Source organism: Anser anser, assembly GCF_964211835.1.
Source record: "Anser anser genome assembly, chromosome: 1".
Lineage (NCBI taxonomy): Eukaryota > Metazoa > Chordata > Aves > Anseriformes > Anatidae > Anser > Anser anser.
This window is the reverse complement of record NC_139720.1, coordinates 39,146,113-39,168,941: the sequence shown is the minus strand read 5'-3', so window position 1 is coordinate 39,168,941 and position 22,829 is coordinate 39,146,113. Positions and strand designations below refer to the sequence as shown.

The 22,829-nt window shown below is 39.0% G+C and overlaps 1 protein-coding gene across 2 annotated transcripts in view; it reads left to right on the top strand.

The window, feature by feature from the left end:
* PTPRR (protein tyrosine phosphatase receptor type R) overlaps nucleotides 1-22,829 on the top strand; it is a 144,348-nt gene that overhangs the window by 22,366 nt on the left and 99,153 nt on the right. The window contains exon 1 of one of the 2 annotated variants that reach the window (XM_083815139.1): nucleotides 1,438-1,577. The exons of the other annotated variant lie outside the window; for it this stretch is intronic. The gene's annotated coding sequence lies outside the window, so the exon portion shown is untranslated. Of the gene's footprint in view, nucleotides 1-1,437; nucleotides 1,578-22,829 lie in introns of those variants that run through there. 2 annotated transcript variants of the gene reach the window in all.

Here is a 22,829-nt window from a genome sequence, read left to right as displayed (position 1 = left end):
GTAGCTGGATATTAGAAAAACTAAATTTGTTAGTCAGATAACAGACAACTTTCATTAAAGCATTAATTAATTTTAGAAGGCTGAGGGCCTGATACGTTACAAATACTTGCAGAACAGTGCTACTTTATTATTTTTTAAATTATTTTCATTACTGTCTTCTTTTGTTCAATGAAAATTATTCATGTTCTACTTTAACTTGCTCAGCAAGTATGTTGGGATACTATTGTGCTTACGGAATACTGTTGTCTTGCCCAAAGAATTCCAGATGCTTCAAACTGCTGCATGGTACAGTAACAGAAGTAAGATGGCTATTGCTACAGTAACTGAATGAGTTTCTTCCCTCTTTTTCAGGCAGAGATTAGAGGACCTGTGGTAGGCAGTTCACTCTGCACAGTCCTTCATGCCATTAGAGGCAAGGGAACACTGCAGAAAATATCTTTTTCCTTTTCACTTTTCTTGTTGTTTTTTTTAAGCACACTAATTTAAACTCTCTTTTTATCACCTTTAGTAGTTTCCTTCCTGGAGTCTAATTTCGTTAAGAAGGTGGCCAAAATAAACATTTTGCAGCACCCCATTATAAAATGAGGGCACAAAATACACGCTGAAATTAATGTGAGGCTTAAGCTACAAGTTTACTTTGCCAAAATTATACAAGTCTATGCCAGAATTATCAGAGATGTTTCAATAAAGTACCTAAGGAAAAATTTTATAGCTGGATTCTAAAACTAAAAAAGAGATTCAGTCTGAGAATAATATTATTCAGTATGAATAGCACACCTTTGTGGTGGTGGTATATATACTTAAAAAAAATAAGAAGTAGATAGGCAGCTTATTTTCAATGGTCATATTTATTCCTGTGCAGGTGTTAAAGTGGGATGTTTTTATAATTAATTCTCCATTATTAAAAGTGAGGGACTAAGTGATGTTGTGAAGCCCTGATCATGTAAAGTAATAATATAATGACATAGCATAGTAAGATGTAGGTGTACTGGACACAGTTAGCTCACATCTATTAAGTCTTGCCAGCTAAGGCCTAGCATCAATGTACAGAGCTGGCCACCTCTAACCAAATGTCCCTTGGAGTCCCAGTGCCCAGGAATGTGTTGCAGAACATGAAGAGCATCAATGTTAGCACTGAGTTAAGGGGTCCTCCTGCATAAGGGCAGCTTTGGTGTCTCCACATTTGTGTGCAGTTAGACTGAGCACTGACTTTATTTCTAGGCCAGAGAATGTATTTCTAGATCAGACTCAAATATTCTGAACTGTCCTACCCACAGTCAAACCCTTTCTCTCATTCTTATGCAATTTACCTTTCTCCTCCTGAAATGCTACTGGTTTGTTTGGCTGGCCAGCCAGGTGTGTTCAATGATTGGAAATGCTCTCACTTGGCCCACTTCAAATTCACTTTGGCTTTCTCTTGTTACTTTTCAGAGGACTGAAAAGCTGGCTTGTCTTACAGCTATAGGCTTTTCCAGGGGCTAGCCAAAATTTCCTTGTATGCCCTGTTTGACTCATCGGCTGCTAGTTGACCAGTCCTCATCTGTTGAGTGTAACCCTATAAATTCTTTTCATTAAAGGTAAGAGACTTTAGAAGAATCCAGTGCTTTTAGCATTCTGTATATTAACTTCTTTTGATCAATCACTGAAGAAATCAAATACTTCAGAAGTGCATATCTGCTGCTTGAAAGGACTGTTCAGTCACTGTGGCCTCATTAATGTCTTGTGTGTTGCCAGTCCCAGTGATCCCTGCCTTTGCCAAAGAGGACTGTATAAGTTTGGCAAAGGCTGCTAGCTTTCTTTTGTTGTCTTAATGTTGTCATAACTCCCTCTATCCATTCTTCTACTGCTATTGATCTTTGCTCTCTTGGCAATGTTACTACTGTTATAGTTTCTTCAGTTGTAGTAGAAAGACACTGACTGTAATCTTTGGCTCCGATGCATAGTAATTTGTTTTCTTGGCTCTTCTACTTTAGCATATAAGCTACATCTTTTCTTTCTTAAACTTTATTCTGCCTGGAGGCTGGCTTATTCTGGCTCGGTCTTTGGCTTTCTTTTTCCTTCTCTTGTCTCTAATTGTTGAATTCTTTCAAAACTGCTTTGAGTCTGATGCAATACAAAGATACCTTCGCTTTGATATCACACCAGCTGCCAACCAGATCTCTAACAGCTTATTAGTTACGGTGTGGATCACCCATTCCTTGCAGCTATTGAGCTGTACAGAAGGCTGATCAAGACCCACTGAAGTGAAGTCTTTGGAGTCAAAAATGCAAGATAAAAATAGTCTGAAAACAAAGTTCATTTTCAAAGATTTCAGAGGTTTTCAAAAAAAAAAAAAAAACTGGGACAAAATGGAGCTATTTAGATACTTTAATTGGGAGGTGAGAAGGAAAATGAGTCTTGCATCATGAAATGGCCAATAACCCAGAGCCCAACTTCTGCCACATCCTGGTTGGAGCCAAGCTTCACAAGGAGGGAGGTAGTTAAACCACTCAAATCAGGTCACTTAGTGGCTTTGCTTCAGTTTTTAAGTAGACCTGAGACAAGACCTAGAAGGGATGTTTTCATTGCACTTGAGATTGGTCTTGCCTTTTATATGGGAATTCTATAAGGACAAGCCTCTTCAAGACACTGAAATGCTTTGCTCTCCTTTCCAGATCAATTTTTATTTAATTATTTGCTCTGAGTAGAATTTGTGGTGTTGGTGGAAAAAAGATTCATCTGGAAGTCTAGTTGTTCAATTAATCATGTGGCATATGGAGAATAAAGCATGAATTCTTTATTCTGAGGCATATACAGATCAAGGACTTGAGCAGAAATCTCCCATAGCCAACAAAAAGCTCTAACCACAGATCTGTTGCTTTTTCAGAAGTAAGTAGATCTCCTTCAGGTCTTTATCAGGTTGGCCCTTAGTGAGATTATCATCAGTGTATTATTTATTTCTCAGCAGTGTAAATCTCACAATTTTGAGAAGTTCTGGGGACAGGAGCCAGAGAAAGAAGCTGTACTTACCTGGTCTTTTGCTAAAAGCCTGGATGAAACAAGAAGGCAATGTGTTGGCTCAACACAGATTATCCTGATAAGGGTATACTGAGTTCCTCACACAACCTAGATAGCAGGGAAATTCTGCATCCTTTCTAAAGAAAAAAAAAAAAAGTTGAAGAAAACACTGTAGGGTGAAAATGCAAGCCATTACATGTGTGCAGAGAGATAAGACCATATGCAGTCCGTGTGCTTTATCTGGTAAAGTAGGAGGCAGAAGTTGATTTTCAGAGACAATACCAGATAGGTTACACAAATAGAAAAGAATGAATAAAACTGTAGTGTGGTCAGCCTAGCATACTCTAATGTTCTCTGTTTGGAAATGTCACTTATTATCCAGGGAAGTTTTTTAAAAATTATCCATGAATAATTGGGAGTCATTTAGTTAAAATCAGAATGTCAACTAGATGATAGTTTAAGCCAAACTTGCACTAAATTACTTCTACATTGTTCATTCTTTCCTGAATTATATTTTCTACAGGGACTAATGCTATTATACTACTGATGTGAATTGATGTGAAACTTATGAGAATAAGTGTCCTAAGAGCTTGATATGTTTTGTGTTGCCCAGTGTAAAACTCGTATTTTTTCTCCATTTAATGAGGCATGTAACATATTCAGAATCATTGATTCAAAAGAACACTGCTGAAGCTTTTAAACATCCTTCCTTTTTTGTCCTCTTCTGTAATGGCTAGCCATTCAGTGCTTACCATGCAGTGCTCTCTTCCCTTTTTTTTATCCTCTTTCATTTCTGTAATGAATGTACTGAAGTTCTTACCCCAAAATACCTAGTCTATGCTGCTTAATACGTTTGTGTCGCTATGCATTCAAACAGTCCCTGATGGTTTTGTTCTTTCATCTAGCCCCTGACTCTGCTTCATGTGAATCATACAAACCCTTTAATCATTTCCTTATCCACCTCTTGTCTTTTTTTTTTAACATGTGTTTGGGTTTCAGGCTATGCCAGGGAAAACATCTAATCTTACCCCAAATCTTTAATAATAAATTCGAACTCAGAAAAGTTCTTTAAATAGCACATTCATCTTCCTTGATCATGCCCCCGTATAGCTGCTGGAAGTGAAACTCTTTTTCTCCATGGAGTGCCACTTTATTCTTCTGCACACTTCTAGCTATGCATGCACCCTTTCTTCTTCCACATTCTCATTCTTCTCACACTCTGCTGTTCTACCCTCCTTTTTGCATCTCTTCACTGTTACTTTTTGTCCCAGACTACTACCAGGGTCTGCCTTGCCTTCATTGCCTTTCATCTTCTTTCCATTCCTCTTTGTGTTCTGCTCCTTCTTTTAGTCTTGTAGCCTCAAACCACATTACCGATCCCTTTTTCCTCTCCATTCTTATCTGTTTTTTAGCCCACATTTCTCTTTACTTCCCTTCGTAGTCTTCCCTTCTGCTGTGCACGCTCCCTTACTTGCCCTGGGCCCCTGTTCTGTTACCAGATCTCTGACAACATTGTAGAAACGTAGACATTTTCCTGAACAGTAACGTGCATCTTCTCGCCGTATATTGTGACATTATGGAATGTGTTCTCAGCTCAGTCTTTAGTCAGATGTTTTGGTCTGTTTTGTTTTAGTAGTTTTTTTTTCTTTTCAATTTTATTTCATTCATAGTATTTAACTGCTGTTGTCCATTGTGAGGTTTTCTAAACATATTTGCTTGTGTTAGGCTAGGAAAAAAACAACTAGAGAAGATCCACTGTTGTTGCTACAGGGTTGCCTTGCTTTAGCAATGCTCCATGGACTTCTGGATTCCATGTGCTGTAAGGGTTATTGTGAAGTAGGTACACTCATGTACTTACAGACCCAGAATTAAATACAAGATGTAACTGATTTCTGAAAATTTCATTTTAAACTTGGGACCAAAATATACTTCAAAGTCCCGGATAGAATTTTGCTATTTTTGCTGAAGTGTTATGGAAGAAAATATATTTTCACTTTTACCACGAGTTCTGACTAAGAGAAACTAAATAGATGTCTGCTGAAAGACAATGAAAAGTTATCTTAGTTGAGATAGATATTCATTTAAAATTAATTTATTTGAAGATTTACATATCAAAGGTCACAAAATAATATAAAGATATGCCTTATTTCTTAGGTGTGGGACATTGAGCAGATTAAATTTGTACCCTATGGAGTTTTGCAGAAAAACATGTATGGAAAGTACCTACAAAAATATCAAATAACTGTACTGTCCACCAGATGTCCCTGTACTCATAGGTGGTAATGAACAATATTCATTCAACTGTCTAATTGCTTTTATTAAAGGCAATTTACACACAGTGTATGTATTTCCCAAGTCTCTGTTAACCACTGCATAATAAGATCATGAATAAATGGCAATTACATTAACGGTATTTGAGAGCTGTAGTTATGAAAATAAATTATAGGAGTTCACTGGTAAGTTTCTACTTGTCATCTCAGTTTTGTGTGTGTTTCCTTCTCTTGGCAAATGGTCTATCATGCATTGCATGGTAGAAGTGATGAACATTAATCTCTTATATTTGCGATTTGTATAAATTTATGTGTGTAAATATAATCTCATAAATATGAGTCAATATACTTCATTTACCTGTCTATAAAAGACTCCAGGTTACTGGAACTGGCAGAACTAGTGAGCTAAAGGAATGAGGCTTTTGTGGAGATTTCAACTTCGGTATATGTTGGAGCAGATGCTGTCATGGTACCTGCATTTGTGCCAAGTATATCATTTCTCTCAGCTGCCCTCTTAGCTTGCCGTGAAGCATGCTTGAGCCAAATGCTTGGCTATCAGCCCTACATGCGTGTCTAGGGACTACAGCAGGACTGCAAAGTATCTCTTTGAGACTGGCCACTCTGGCTACTACCCTCAAATTTGTAGATCACCATATACTTGACCATGCCCTCAGTGGGAGATGGGCAGGTCTGCCAACATCTGCCCTTAAGCATCATGGCCAGCTCCAGGACATCTCACAGCTCTTTAGTGATGCCACCATACAGGGAGGATGCCTCAGCTTCCTTTTCCCTGTGATGACTAAGCAGCCAGCTGCAGCAACCCAGACTGCCTCCAGTCTTAACTTCTTCAATGGGTTCATCCACAGTGGTGAGCACCAGGTCCAGTAACACTTCTCTGGTTGGTTTGTCTAATATCTGGACCAGGAGCTTATCCTTGACATGTTCCAAGAGTCTTCTGGGTTGCTTACAGCCCCCTCTGCTGCTTTCCCAGCAGACACCCAGGTGGTTGAAGTACCCCATCAGGATGAGAGCTTTTGAGTGTGATGCTTCTTGTACCTGAAGCAAGGAGACCTCGGCTGCTGGGTCCCCTTGATCAGACAGCCTGTAGTAGACCCCAACCCCAAGGTGTCCTTTACTGGTCTGGTCCTTAATTTTTACCCACAAGTTCTCCACTGTCTGTGGCTGTTTCTCAGCAGCAGCTCTTTGCAAACTGTCCATTCCTTATCATAGATGGCAACACCTCCACCCCTCCCTTCCTGCCTCTCTCTTCTGAAAAGCTTGTAGCCCTCAGTTGCAGTGTTCCCACTGTGTGACTCTTCCCACCACGTTTCTGTGATAGCAATCAGGTTGTAGTTTTCTAATTGCAGTTACCAACTCCTCCTGCTTGTTTCCCATGCTGCATGCATCGGTGCAGAGGCACTTCAGCTGGACTATCGGCCCCATCGCCTTTTTAGAGAAGCCCTCCCTAATTCTTTTGGGACAATTCACAGGTATTTCCCTGTTGCTTCCTAAAGTGTCAGTGTTCACAGGTTCTATACTGTCACTCAGCGGTACAACCCCTTCCCCTGTTGAATCTAGTTTAAAGCCCTGCTAATAAGCCCTGCCAGCTTGCTGCCCAGAAGGCTCTTGCCCCACCAGGTCAGGTGCACCCCATCCAGTGTCAGCAGGTCTGGTGTCTCCCGAAGGTGTCTCTGAGACTGTAGAACCCCAGGCCCTGAGCGTTCACCCAGCTGGCCACACTTGCGCCCACGACACCCACCTCTGCCTTCAGGCCCCACGGGGACTTCCAGAATCTGGAGTTCCTGCAAGTGAGGGTCTGGGCAGCTCTTCTGGTCCTCAGAAGGTCTGTCTAGATGTAGGCCTCTGTCCTGGGAGGTTTGTGGCTCCTCCGTCTGGGTTTCAGCCTCAGCCCAGCAGTTGCGGCGGGTGGACGCCATTTTTGTTCCAGTAGAAGGCTGCTTCTCTTTGCTCCCAGAACAGAAGAAATACATACGTAGATTGATTCATCAGTAGGAATCCTGTCTTAATTACTGCCTTCTGGTGTCTAAGCACTGTAAGCTTGATTAAGTAAGGGGAAATCAGTGGGAGCCAAGGGAGGCAGGAAGGGAGATGGAAAGAACAAATTTCTTAACTAATTCGGAGAAAATAAGCCACTTTGCGAACAGCAGACATCCTCATCCTGGTGGGTGTGCTAAGAGTTTCTGTTTCCTGAATTAAGATATCAACAAACACCTTATATTCATTAGATGAAAGTATATCTTGTATTTATGTATATTTGTGTGCATGTACTGCAAGAAGGCATATTGCATGGCAAGTTTCTTTTGACTTTTGTTTGTGATGTTTTTTGTTTCCACAAGGCATTATTGTCTCTCAAGAACAGCAATCAAACAAAATAACAAAAAATGTTAACTTCCTTAGCCCAGTAAACAAGACATGAACATTGACTTCAAGTCTGAGTATTAGAAAATGCTACCCTGATTTTCAAATCCGTAGACCAATACAAAACTAATTTAATTTTTAGATTTTTTTGTCCTAAATATACATAAATATATTTAAGATTTTCATTTCATGATATACTGTAATATTAATGTAAATAAGCTTCTTTCAGGAAGAAGGTTTAGTAGAAGTAAAAGGTTTTATATGTATTTTAGCTCAACAGAGTGAACTAAATTTGTTTCAGTCCAGTGAGCTAACTATATAACTTAATCCTGTTATTTTATTTGCAGTTTCCTGGATTATCTCTAGCTCTTTAATCTCATAAAGTACCATCTTTATTAAACTGCTTGCATGTGTTGAGGAAAGACACTAGATGAAAAAACGATAGAGACAAGACAATTTCTTGCACAACTTTCTTAATTTTAATGTAGGAATGTACACAACCTACTCTAAAGCCAGAAATGAATTCAGATTACGTAAGTACTTGTAATTTTTAAGTAGATTTTATGCTTAACCCTAGAAGATACTGTATAAGTGTGCAAAGGTATAATAACCAACCTGCGGCTTAACTCCGTTTTAGCAGTATGCTGCTAATGCTGAAATGAGAGAGAATATATTTTATAAATACGAGTTGGGCAGATATCATAGCAAGATTTCTAGATTACTCTTTTCTGTAGTTACTTGAAAGTACTCAATATATCTTGTGCTTTTGATGAGCTAAATTTTAATTTACGTACCAATCTAAGTACGGATAACTCTACAAAAAGGATAGTTAGGAAATATTACAATATCTGTGCTAATCTTCTGTGAGGTGTATATCATATAAACAAGGGCAAGTTTTGGTCAGCAGTGAGCTTTTTTATAAAATTTGCTTCCATAACACTCCTTATAGAGGACTTAAAATCCTCTTACTGTAAACTATTTGGATTGTGTTTACACACATCGAGTGTAACACCTGGTTTTAGTCTGGTAGTGCTTTATGAGGAGGGTTGACAATGGATTTTTAAAGTGGGTGAAAAATATAGGCAGTAGAGGAATTGTTTTAAGTAACTATTAACCATATACATTCAGTTAACAATAGTTCATGTGCTATAGTATAGTCAAAATAAGGCTGGAAAAAATGCAGAACAATTTAGCAACTCTGAGTACTATCTATATGATTCTTGTAAAATGGAAGAAAAAGGTCTTGGATAATATATTTACTATTATTTCTAATATTCTTTTCTTTCATGCTTGTTGTATCTCCATGCATGTATTTCTACTATCTTGGCATGGATTATAACACGTAGGCATATGAAAAGCACCCATGCATACTGTGAGCATACTTCGTAGGGGTTCCTGTCCTGAGATTTATCCACATCTAGCTTGTGTCTCTGGAGATCTGTTCAAATGCTGGGGCATCTCTTTGCCTGTGCCTTACCGAGGGAAGGGAGCCAGAGATCCCATCTTGCGGACACTTGCTCAAACTGGATGTGCCTTGGATAGATATCTGCAGAGGAAATGGCACTGTGTGCGTTTCTAGTGTGATGATAAAAGAAATGGCTCAAGTTCAGTGGCAGTTTCTGCCTCAACAGATCTTAGTACATATGGAGATCAAAGATACTGGCCAACAGTGAGTGCAATGTTGCAACACAGCAGATGAATTACGAGCGTAGAATGGACTGGACTGGATGAGTGCCGTCTGCTTACAAGTTGCATTTTGCATCTTATGAGTATAACCATGAGTATGTCATCTCAAAGCTCTCAGATTTCAGTGAGCATGGACAGCTGCATGCGATTGTTTTGATTTGCTGTTGGGATTGTGTCTGTAGTGCCAGCTAACCTTTCTGTTAGCTCCAGTACTCGCTGTTGGTCAGCATGACACCGAGCTCTGCCTGAGAGCTCCCTGCCGGTCTTTAGACCACTAGAGCTGCCCAGAAAGCAGCTGCCCATCACTTCTTGTCTTGTCCTTTCTTCCTATAAGGGCTAATAGTGTTCATGATATCCTTTTTTGAGGACAGAACTTGTCCTTTTTGAGGACAAAACCATTTTCAGTGAACTAATCTTTTTATGTTTGGCTTTGCTTCATCAGTAATAAACAATATTAAATCTATTAAATAGTATCCCGGTAATTTAGAGCATTTGTGACAAGTTTTGCAAAACAGTGCTTGAAGGGTGTTTATGCAAAGGCAACACTACTAACTTAGCGTATTAGTTACTTCTCATAACGTTTGGATTGCAATCCAGAATAGATGTAATATATTCACAAAGGCAAAGATCCAGGAAAAAAACCTTTCCTTCAGCAGAGCAGTTGAAATGAACAAAATGTTCCTGGTTCTTTAATTGCTTTTCTTTGTGTGACTTGCCATATCACATAATAACATGAAATAAAACAAAAGTGCATCTGTCTAATCTTGTAGCACTCATTCAAGCTGAACTCCCACATACTTCACTTTCAGCCTCTTCCTTTTGGCTGTGCTCCTCTCTGCTACAAAAATAGAGGTGAAAAACCTGTGACAGAAGTGGCACCAGAGAGGTGGTAGGTGGGAGAGCAGTACTTTACTTGCATAACCACAGCCATGTCAGACAGCTTGTTTGATTCAGTTTTTGGGGAGGAGGTTGGGAGAAGAATGTTCTTGTGAAAGGTCCGGAGCTCTGCCCTGGAGCCTGCTTCCTCTGGAGCAGAGCACCTTCCTAATTTCTTCTTTATGCAACCATAAATCTGTTGTGGCACACTGATGTTTAAAAACTAGCACAATCTTAGACGTTTTAGCCAAGCATATCCACGTTTCCAGCCTCTAAAAATACCGTTCTCTAGTGTGTCTGCTTCCTGCTTTGAGCACTTACCCCTGTAAGAAACCAGGACATATTTATGGTACACGTTGCAAAGAGCTAGCTGTAAATGAGCCAGCCCAGGTACTGGGAGCAGTGTGGCCATAGTAGCCATAGCTAGGTTAGCTTGATCTTTATTTTTTTTTCTACACTGTACCTCAAAATGCCATCACATGCACCAGGTGGAACCTGCAGACATTCAGTGCACAGAAGGGACCGTGTGGCCATAAACCCACTTGTCTTGCGGTTCTTTTGCACAAGGTACCAGTGAACGTCCTCTGAGATGCAAAATTACAGAATAGTTAGGATAATAAGGCCTCTGTTTAGGAAGAATATAAAATTTATTGCATGCTGTGTATATGCTAAATAGTATATGTTTATTAGTAATCATGATTAAGAGGAAAATTCATTTTTAATTTTCTGCTATGTATTATACATTAAAAGATGGAATGAAATACTGTTCAGGAACTTGAGCATAAAGTGAAACTAGATACCCGGGGAAGATGCTACTTTATTACTCATAAATTACAAATGAGTCCTTTTTGCATGTGTTTAGTTATTATTTTCTAAGGAAGAATTGCTAATTGTTAATAATTAAATAAAAAAATACCAAATACTGGTATTGCAAAACATTTACTGGATAAAAGCAGGGAGCAGAATTGAGGACTCGCCTCCTTCTGTGCCTAAAGTGGTCACTAAATTGCAGAGTCACAGTCACATTAATTCTTTATCTGTTCCTTCCAAAATCTGGACTTCATATCAATGCACTGAACTGGCTTCAAAAGGATGGATGGAGAATGCTAAAAGTCCTAGAATAACCTCAGGCTTGCTAGACTAATCTCATTCTTGGGAACTGTGGCTTGAAGTCTACTTTTAAAGAGGAGAATATTGAACCCACGTTTTTTTACTCTAGATGACATCCCTAATCTCTAAATTACTCAGGAGTGAAGATACGATTGCTTCTATATTGTATTGGATGTAGAAGCAGCCTGAGCATAAGCAAGCGAGCAGAGTCCTTGCCTAGACCTCTGGGTATGACTTGCACTCATGTGGAACAGGATTTAAAACATGCCACTGTTCACCGTGATCTTGGTTTGGTCACCAGCTCCAGCACAGATTTTATGCATGGTCTGTCTGCTTATGCCTCAGTTTCCCCTCTGTTCAGTCAGGGTGTTAGTGATTTTGCCACAAACAGAGCTAGCTGCACATACACGTTCATTAACAGTCTGTGAGTTTCTCAAATACAACAGTAATAAACATAGAAAGGAAAAAACACCTTCAAAATTAAAAACAGCATACACGTATGTCTCAAAAGGTGCTTGCAAAGTGAATATTCTCACACTAACAGCAAGGAAAATCTGTACTCCACAACCTTTGTGGAGAAAAGATTGATTGAATTGCCTAGCTTTCTGTGTTCTCATTGTTTCAGCGTACGGTAGGTTTATATGTCTTGGTTGAGTTCAATAGCAAGAAGCTTGATCCAAGAAGAATGTGGTAGGTGTTTTCTAGCTCCGTATTATCTGAAATCAGATAATTCTTAGTCTTAGCTAAAAGCACAGGATGCTTTTCACTGCAGATTTTCAGAAATTAGTTCAGTGTGTTTAGACTTGAGCAACATCACACAAAGTTTGCCTTAAAATCAGAGTTTTGGGAAACTCATTTTTTTAATGCTAGCTCCTATAGGTGATCCAAAGCATAAACATTTTACATGCAGGATATCCCCCCAGAGCTGTAATACTTAAAATGAAAATCACAATTCCCACTGCAGGTAATGTATAGACCCAGTTACTGCACATAGTATGAGTCTTTCTTTTCAGCACAGAGCAGTACAGGCTTGTTGGTATTTTATCATGAGTAACTCTTTAAGTAGGATGGATCTGGCTTTACCTTACAAAGATGGAGCATTTGTTACAAGCTCATCTATTGCAAAAAAAACAAGTATTACTATAACCATAAAAAAAATCTGACATGATGAGATATGTCTCCTGTAGAAACAGATCTACATTTCCTTCCATGACAATTTAAAGAAAGTGTTTTAGTGAAACTACTGGTAAAACTGTAAATCAGTCTACAAATATATTTATTTTTTTTGAGTGAAAGGCTTAATTTGCAGGAGAGGTGCTGCGTGCAGATGTTGTAGGTAAGGCAAAGCAGGGGCTTTAGAGGCTGCCATCTGCTTTTAACAAATTCTTTTGTCTGTTCTGCCAGTCAAAATTTAAAATTCATGATTAATGCATGGTGCTCAGTTTGAAGCCACTGGAGTGACAGACTGAATTCTGCTACAGCTAACCAGGCAGGTCTGGGAGGTCAAAGCTTACTTCTTGCAGTCCTACACAGGCAAGAGAATTCTTCTCTTCCTCTTCAGTATCTCGATTTCAGAAAGCTTGCATCATCTCCAATATGTTTTCTTGAAAAAGAGAAGGCTGTAAGAAAGAGATGATTGGTGAGACCCCATCCATGTTATTACATGTCTTTCAGTGATTTTCAGAGGCTGGTGGTTAACACTCCAGACGATTGTCCTAAACCAGAGAAGCTCTGTAAGGAGTAGTGATTATAAATTGTAATTAATTCATTAAGGTATTAAATATAAAGGTAATAGGGCCAACTTTTACAGTCCTCTATACCTTTTTCTTTTTTAATTAGGGAAATCCTCTGAGTTGTTTTTCTTGTCGAACATTTTGTATATTTTATAGAAAACTAAATATATTTGTTAGACTGAAATTCACTTTATCTTAGTTTTCAAACCTCTCTACACATTATCATTTCTTATTAGTTTCCTTTTTGCTGTTATGTAATTTAGTAGAATTAAGCATACCTGTGTTTATTTCAGGGTTGGTTTTTAGTCATTATGTTGTGTTTTTCATTCTGTGATTCTTCAAAACTTCAAGCAATTTGGGTAAGTTAAAAGGAAAAAATAACAAAAAGATACAAAGCACAAAGAGAAAAATAGGAAAACTGGAAAGGAAACCAAAGTAAATCACAAGGCTGGAAATCATTTCTTCTATTCCAGTTGATGGCAAAAAACTTGGATTGGGGATGAGGAATCAGAGGGGGGAAAAAGATGTATCATAGACTTTGTTTTCCAAAACTAAATCAATGTAGGAATTCCAACTGGAATTTGCCAAATTTTTTTCCTTATAAATTTCGTATTAAAAGCATTGAAATATTGCTTTCTTTAGTAAAAAAATAAGACCAAGTTACTTTTTAATGGGAAAAAAAGTCAAAGAAAATATGTCATACAGCTCTTCTTGGGCTGACAGCTTTTTGCTCTTGTGGATGACAGTCATGATTTGGAAAAGCTGAGGAGCTGTTCTGTTTGCAATGATCTGAGAAACATCCCCCAAGCTGCCAGGTACCAAGCTGCTGTTCTGAGAGGTTACAAACACCAACAGCGCAGTCTGCTGTTCAGCAGCTCCATCAGCTAAATCAGATGGGCACGGGGTATTTCTAGGTTTCATTTGTGCTGTTGCACTGTCTTGTATTTGACCTGATGATACTGGTGGTGATGCAGTTAAGGAAGAAAAATAAAATCTCCATTAGGAAGAAAATATGGCCATCTATATTAAACTTTCAAATTTTAGAATCGTAGACTCATAGACTTTTAGAATTGAAGACTCATTGAATGGTTTGGGTTGGAAGGGACCTCTAAGACCATCCAGTTCCACCCCCCTGCCATGAGCAGGGACACCTCCCACCAGATCAGGTTGCCCAAAGCCCCACCCAGCCTGGCCTTGAGCACCTCCAGGGATGGGGCACCCACAGCTGCTCTGGGCAGCCTGTGCCAGTGCTTCAGGTACTAGGCCTCGTATACTTTTCTCAATAAAAGTAAGATAGAAAGCAACAAGAAAAAGTACATTAAATTATGGCTCATCTCGCAGAGTGTGTGATGGATAAGCCATTAAAGTTCTAGGTTCCCCAACTTTTCTCGGAGTATCCACCTTTCCCAAGAACTGCCAGCTTTATCTGCTGTGTTGTCAGCTCTACCTCCTTGCAGTCGCAATACCTGGGCAAAGGAGGTTGGTGTAAGCATGAGGTTTTGCACATGGCTGGGCATTGTTCTGCAGTTGTAATCAAAGACTGGTGTGTGGCCTCTAAGGAATGTGCTCCGGCAGATCGTGCACCTGGGGAATCACTCCGCAGAGGAGATGCACATGAATGATTCAGGTCAATATCACCTGAGTAAAAAGTTTGCAGTGGAAAGACATTTGTGATTTAACAAATAACAATAATAAAAAAGCTCAGTATTATTTTTTAACTATTTTTTTGTTAATGGCATTGTGATCCTGTTTCAAATTTTCAAACAGCACAGATGAACTTAAATGAATTTGATTAGAAAAAAAATGTATCTTCCACAGAAAAGAATTCCCTTAGAAGAAGTCATGTTATCATGTTTTTAACTCCTGGACTTATCTTGGAAACTGGATATAAAGAATTTGAATCACAGCTAGTCTTCACACTGCATTACCTTCTGTAGGGTTTCTCTAGCTTATAAATTATGCAAAGTGTTTTTAAGGCTTTCAAAGCATACAGTTTCTTTCTAATTCCAACTGTACATATGTGTGAGTATCAGATGTAAGGTATAGTCACTTTATGATGTAATTGAGTAGTTAGAAAAGGTTGGTAGGTATGAAAAACAGGTATCTACCTGCAAGCTGGAAGTACAAAAGTACAATTTCCAGCATTCTAAGGAAAAGAGGTGAATATACAAAGCAATATATTTAATATTGAATGTGTTCTGTCTTTTGTACACATGCAGATTTGTGTGTGTGTGTGTATGGCATCATTCAGTGGCAGCATTCACTTTAAAAATGTTCTACAAAGCAGACCACGTCTCTGATTTCCCAGCACATTTTCCTCAAAGGACTCCTTGCACAGAGCAGTGCTTTATTGCTCTGTCCTACATAACTCCCCGTATCTACGTATGATTTTTTGTATGTATAGCCATATATATATGTAAGTATATATTTTTGCACATTTGATATGCCTCCTTCCCTTCTACTCTGTTCTGGTCAGGCCTCACCTGGAGTACTGTGTCCAGTTCTGGGCTCCCTGCTACAAAAAAGACAGGGATCTCCTGAAAAGAGTCCAGTGGAGGGCCACAAAGATGATACGGGGCCTGCAGCATCTTCCCTATGAGGAAAGGCTGAGAGACCTGGGTCTGTTCAGCCTGGAAAAAAGAAGACAGAGGGGATCTCATCAATGTGTATAAATACCTAAGGTGTGGTAGACAGAGGGATTTGGCCAACCTCTTTTCAGTGGTTTGTGGGGACAGGACAAGGGGCAATGGCCACAAGATGGAGCACAGGAAGTTCCGCACCAACATGTGAAAGAACCTCTTCACGGTGAGGGTGACGGAGCACTGGAACAGGCTGCCCAGGGAGGTTGTGGGGTCTCCTTCTCTGGAGATATTCAAGGCCTGTCTGGACGCCTACCTGGGCAGCCTGCTCTAAGGAACCTGCTTTGGCAGGGGGGTTGGACCTGATGATCTTTCGAGGTCCCTTCCAACCCCTTCAATTTTGTGATTCTGTGATATATATTAAGTATGGTTGTTATGGTACATCTGTAATATGCTTCATAAACCTAATTTTCACAAAACAAGTCTGTCACAAATCAGTCATTAAACAGCCCAGTTAGGAGAGTCTTGCAGCCACAATGCTCAGTGAATTGTCTTGTGTTGTGTTTTTTTTTTTTTTTATTCTGTTTCTGTTTCCGTGCTTCAAAGGTAAACTGCAGACTTGTGCTGAGGTAAAAACCTAAGTTGTTTCTAGGCTGCTCTTTGTTTATCATATTAAAAATCATGGTGCGTTCTTCCCTGGGTGCACACGTACAACTCCCATTAGCATTACAGTAAGTATCACACAAGCACTGAGGAGATGGAATAGTCCCCCGAGGCCTTTATGTTATCCCCTGTGCATTAAATCATGTGGAGCGGAACAAAATAATCTGAAAATATGAAGGCTTTTGAACTAGGGCTATTGAACTGTATTATCCTCGCTGCACTGATTCCACAGAATTGGCAGCAGCAGAGCTGATACAGACAGAGTCCCCCAAAAAGTGTGTACAGCTCTTTTTCTAGCCTTCTACAAGGCAGTGAGGAACAAAAGGCTGCTCTGCTCCTGTAGATACAACTGGTAAGTTATATTTGTGCATTATACTAGGCAGAAAAAATTCAAATGATCGGTTATAAGGGAGAAATTTTGTAGAACTTTTTTTTTTTTTTTAAAAGTGTTTTTTCATTTATCTGTATGTACTCCGTATATGTGTATTGATGACTAGGGTCTCTCAACGGGTCATTAGAGATAAATTTATAGCGTGGCTCAGCCTTAAAGCTGTCAGAAACATGAAACATTCATTGTGAATGAAGCATTCCATCTTTATAGTATTGAAGAGTTTAGATAATTTGGGGGGGAAAAAAATGCTAAGGTGATTTGTTTTACTGAAACAGCCTTTTATAATAATAACTTACTCTGTCAGAGAGCTTTGACTGAGTTTTTAGTTTGCTTTTTGAGCAAAACTAGAAAAAATATGTAGCCAAAGCTTTAGGCCAGTAGCTTTTTGCTACCTTTGTGCAGTTTCCATCCTCTATGATGTGTCAAACATCTTTTAAATGTGACTTTACTCAAGACCAACCACTGTTCTTTGTGGAAAGTTTAGAGAAAACTAAAAATTCTAATGAAAATATTTTCTGTAACGCAATGTCTGTTTTTTAAAACACACTTGGTGTGTAAATTTTGTGTCTATCCTTATGGAAGATATGCTTAGAGTATTCCTAGCACATTCTGAATGAATGTAACAATCAGGTCAGTAATTTAGTTCTATTAATATATAATCTCCATTACCATGCCTTTATCTGTTTAAAGTTCATTTGTCTTCCTGGCTGTGATCATGAGCTCCTATGCGGTAACCATGGCTTGTAAATATTTGTTCACTTATGGCTGATTGTTGTCCTTCTTACCTGTAATAAAGCGAAATAAACAGCTACAGGCAACCTATGATTGTTTCATTGGAAGGCTGCAAAATGGTGAATCAGAGTGAATCATTATTTGGGAAATAGACTGTTTTAGAGCAAAGAAAGCCACTCACCTTGTCTTGTCTTAAAAAATATATATATATATATATATATAAGGATACTATTGGCTAGGAAGGCCAGGCTGCTCCAAATTAGTAGGATGTAACATTTATTTGTAATGTAAAGAGACAGAGTAAAAGGTTACAGAAAAAAAAATCCTTACTGTAAATCTGCCAAAGATGTAGCTTTCCCCTGATAAGGAACAAACTGTTCTTTAAGAGAAGCGTGTTCACAAATCTCACTTTTATAGGACTTGTTTCATTACCCACTGAATTCAGTGGTGAATACCTTGATGGTCCTGGCATACAGCTACTTCCCTGTGAGGTGCACTCATCTCTTCCACCAACAGGCTTTTATTCAGAGGTAATCCCACTGCTGATGGTGGAGGAGGCTGGATGAGGTTGTTTCAGTCCCGGGACGCGAGGCTGGCATGAGAGGTACAGTATGAGGCCAGAGCAGGTGTTGGGGCTACTGCAGGCAGGAGAGAAGCTGTGTGGCAGTGTTGGATGGGAAGCAACAGAAGGGGGGAAAAAAAAAAGTAGATATAGATATCAATGCAGGAACGTGACTTTTCTCATTTGGTTTCTTTATTAACGATCAGGTGGTACAAGTTTAGTTGTTTTTAGATTATGCATTAGTGACTAAAGATCACTTCTTTTTATACCTTTTCAGTCATTTCCTTACCATGCTACATGTCATCTTACGTTTTTTATGTTGCCTCATTTCCTATCTCTTGTACTCATTTCATTCCCTAGAATGGGAATGGGGCAGCGGTAAGGGGAATAGTGGCTATCTCTAGTAGTATTTCTTCTGACCATTAAGTTTATTCACATAGCTCAACTGTACTGCTTCCCTAATGATTAATACTAAATTTCTCCTTCCACCTCGCCAGGCAGAAATGAGGTATTGCTTTCACTGTGTAGAGTCCACAAGGCTGATTGATTGACAGCTGGCAGAGACCAGTAGATAAATGAAGATTCCCACTCCATCCACATCCTCCTTTTCCAAAGGTCATTAATGGTGTCCCTCCTACCTTCTTTCCAGAGGACCTTTTGTGGCGAAACTCACTGCTTTTCTTTTCTGACACCACAGGAAGCCTTGTTAGAGAAATCCAGTCTTTACAGTCTTCCCCATCTACCCCTGTGAAAAAGCTGCTTAACTATAAGGATTCCAATCTATATTTATACTCAAATTCTTCATTTTGGATCTTTTTCAGGCCTTCCTCTGCCATGTTATACCAACAAGCACTCCCTTTCTATTTTTGCCAAATATTTCGTAGAAAATCTTCCACTAGAAAATCTTCCAGTATTCTTCCAAATCATGTCATGAGTGGACTGCCTGTCCATTCCATCATATCTTTTGGTAGCAATTTGGTAAGCATCTTTCAGATGAATTGTTTTAGTGCTCCCATATAACTATGTGTCTATCCTAAAACTATGTGAAAGCAGGCAATGAAGGAGGTCCTCATAAAAAATCATCCTGAAACAATTTCTGTGTTTTTTGATCACTCTCTCTCTCCTTCCTCCCACACAATTCTCTGGTGAGTAGGGGAAAATGTTTCTGCAAAATGGTTTAATTTTTTATGAAGCTATTGAAAAGTGCAAGAATTATATCACCTGCTGAGAAAAAGAAAGCCCAAGTGGCCACGTAACATTATTATTTGATCCTGTCTGCTTTAGCAAGAAAACATGCATTGCATACATTTAAAAATTTGTCTTGGCCTCCGAGGGTGAACTGAGCTGTTCTCAACTTGTTACTAAATTTAGCATGACTGTATCGAAACAGAAAGGAGGGAGAAAAAAAAAAGGCAAATAAACCTTGAATCCTCACTTCCATTAATAGTTAAATGTTAATTGCGTAATGTCTTACTTATGAGATTATATGGAACATTCTTCTTCGTTACAAGTGCTGTGATATTATTAGAGACAGGAAAAAAATGATGGAAAAAATCTGCAAATAAATGTGGTCCTCAGAGAAATAAAACCTTCTGAGATTTTTCTTCCTCTAATAAAACACTTAAGCTGGCCATCAGACTCTAACAAGGAGTACATCTGGGAAAGTAAATCAATGGTAATGTTTCATAATAAAAAAAAAAAAAAAGGAGCTCAGATGCTCTTTAAAGGTTTTGTGGTTCTGTATTGGTTGTGTTAATGAAGTTCATTCTCAGTAGATGATATAACTGCACATGCTAATGCTTCCTGCATTAGTGAATGAATTCCCTTTTCTCTTATGGCAAAACAAATCTCTGGTGAGAAACTGAATTCATGACAAGATATAGGTCAATATCTCCCATCTGACTAGGCAGATCCTCCCACCAGCCTGGAGATAACGTGGGTAGTAATGAGAAGGGTGCAGGTATTAGTGGAGATTAAAATAAATGAAATGAGCTCTGCTTGTTAGAGAAAGTATCAGTTATTCTGGTCTTGCAGATGTGATGTTTAAATAGGGATGTCTGTGATCAGACAGGGTAGAATGGAAAGTGGGGAAGTAAAAAAGTCATCATCCTTTCTGCTTTGGCACATAGCTCACGCTATGCCTGAGAATGTTAGAAAGAAAGAAACCTTCCTTTCAGTGAGGATAATCATTTCGTGACTTGTGTGTGGCCTTCTGGCTCTCCCAGAACTGACAGCTTCAAAAAAACAGAAGAGAATACAAACGAACCAGTGTCCATAAGATGCTGGTTAGGCTGCTGTAATGGGAAAGGTGATCCATGCAGAAGGAAATATCAGGCACTCAACTGTAATTATATCATGCCTGAGATGATGGCAAGCAAAAAAAGATGTCAATGAAAACCAGAGGTTGTGATTACCCTTCACAACATCTTCCAGCTCTCAGAGTGGGTTTAAACTGCCTCTCCTTCAACAAGTGATTTGATTTTTATTATAACTGTAGTTTCTAAACCTGATTCATACAGAGAATGTGAAGGAAGGCTTTAAGCCTTTCCAAGAACTCTGTAAAATTATTGCATGAGTCAAGAGTTATGAGAAAACATTTTTAAGGCAAGTAACTTTAACAGCTACCCATTCCTAGCAGTGGTAGGACTATTCATACATGAACAGTTTAACTTATTTCCTAGCGATCTTATGTATGTAAAGTAAATAGCATGGTGCACTGATCATCAGACAGACTATGAGTAGAATGGCGTTTCCATAGCTTTAGAAGATGATCTTGCAATATAATGGATCAGAAACTGCTCTGTATTGTTAAGTGTTTTTCATTAGCCATACAGAAATACAGCTGACCCTGCTAAATTTAAAGCTGCTGCTACCTTATTAATAATCTTTTCATTTTGAAGACAAAACTAGATTTTTCTGTATGGATAAACGCTCTAAGACACCCTTCCAATTGCCAGCAGGGAACAGTCACATCACCAAGCCCTGAAGAGCTACAATGAGATGCTCATAGAGATAGGAGTGCCTCTTTGCATGTTCAATAACAGGTAATGCCCCCTGGATAGTCACCTCACATCCTCTGTAGTGCTGACGAGACTTGCAACCAAACCTTCACTGTGTTTCTGCTCGGCTTGATTCCCTTACCTGGAAAGGTCTGAAAAGCTAATTGGCACAGAGGTAATTTTGGCTCCCAGTTGCAGGGAAAGATACAATTATGCTGCAGACTGGGGAGGAGGAATCCACACAGCAATGATGTTTCCCACTGTCATTAAAATATTTGGTAAATCTAGAAGAGTAGGGATCATCGTAGCTCAGGATGAGGAGAGGGAGTAGTTAAATTTCTCCCTGACAGGGACAGGGGTTTATATTTCATAAGATGATCTCAAAAATAAAAGTTACTGTGAGTTAGGCAAAAGAACAGTACTATGATACATCCAGGTATTTTGGAAACTGCTAATGCCAGTGAGCAACATATGTTTGTTTAAAGGTCACATTTAGGAAAAAATCATAAATTATCATTCTTAAATATGAACTTTGTAAAACATTTAAGTAGGATTCACAGAAAGCTTTCATTTCTGATGCTTGTAAATAATTAATTAATAGGGGTAATTGCCTGATTTATGTTTTAAAGGGTTTAAAAAAATCCACCTTTCTACTTTTTGCCAGTGAAAAGTGAATGCTAGCTGAGTGTCTATGCTCATTTTCCAGTCTTATATCTTGCTGTTTAGGACTGTAGAGAGAATTACCTTTTCATGCACTGCCACTACCATCTAGTGTTATGAAAAATGCTGAACAGAATTTTTATCACGTGAGTTGAATTAATATCCCAGGGTACTTCAGCACAGTTGTTAAAACAGAGGACATAACCATTCAGTTACAGTATTTGTTGTTACAGATTTCTAGTTTTGTGACAGGAAAGAGAGAAATAACCAAAAATAGTTTCAGGGTAGATCTGGTTTGCAGCTATACCATATGCCCACCACGCACAATATGTCTGATTATTCCAAAAATTGAAGTGTAGATGGTAAAACATGATGAATGAAATATATGGCTGGTATGGCAATGCTACTTCAGAGAAATTACACTAGCAACAAATCTACCCCAGTGACCTAACAGATACATCTATTTTTGGGCAGCTACTTGTAGCTTTTTGTCATTACAGTATGGTTCAGTGTCATATCAGTGTAACAGAGAGGTTCTGTTCCACTCCCAGAGAGCTTCCAAACTGGTTTTGAAACTAAATGAAAAATCATTCCTCTTTTTGTTTCCTCTCAGTTTATTAGGAAATTCATCCTGTCTGGTGTATGTCCCTTTAGTAAGAGCATCCTCAGTGGGATGCTAATCAAATCTGCATCCTAGCAAGATGTTCTGAGGTTCTGCTTACTCTCTTAGAAGTAAAAGAGTGCTTTTGTTCTCAGAGACACTTTTTACTAGATGACTGTTAAGGGTATTAAAGACTCTGTAAATAGTCCCATAACATTCCCCTAAAAATCTACCCATGCACTTTATATACTATACATCAAACCACTGCGTGCATTTCACCCCGTTAGGCTACGTGAGGACATGTAGCATAAAATCCCCCACAAGAGGACATAGCTTACTCCATGGTTCATAAACCGAGAGACTTCAGCAGGCTTATGCAACCCTGATCCAAATTGCAACATTACAGCTGTCAATAAACCAATATCTCCCCCGAGAAGCAGCCACAGAAGTGGCAGCTTGCCGCAGCGGCGTGCATCTGACAAAGGGCGTGATGTCTAGAGTTACTAGGAACAGACCAGGGAGGAGACGTGCTGTGAAGAGCTTTGACAGAAGTAAATGACACCCTGTGAATAGATTTTAGCTTTTTCTCTG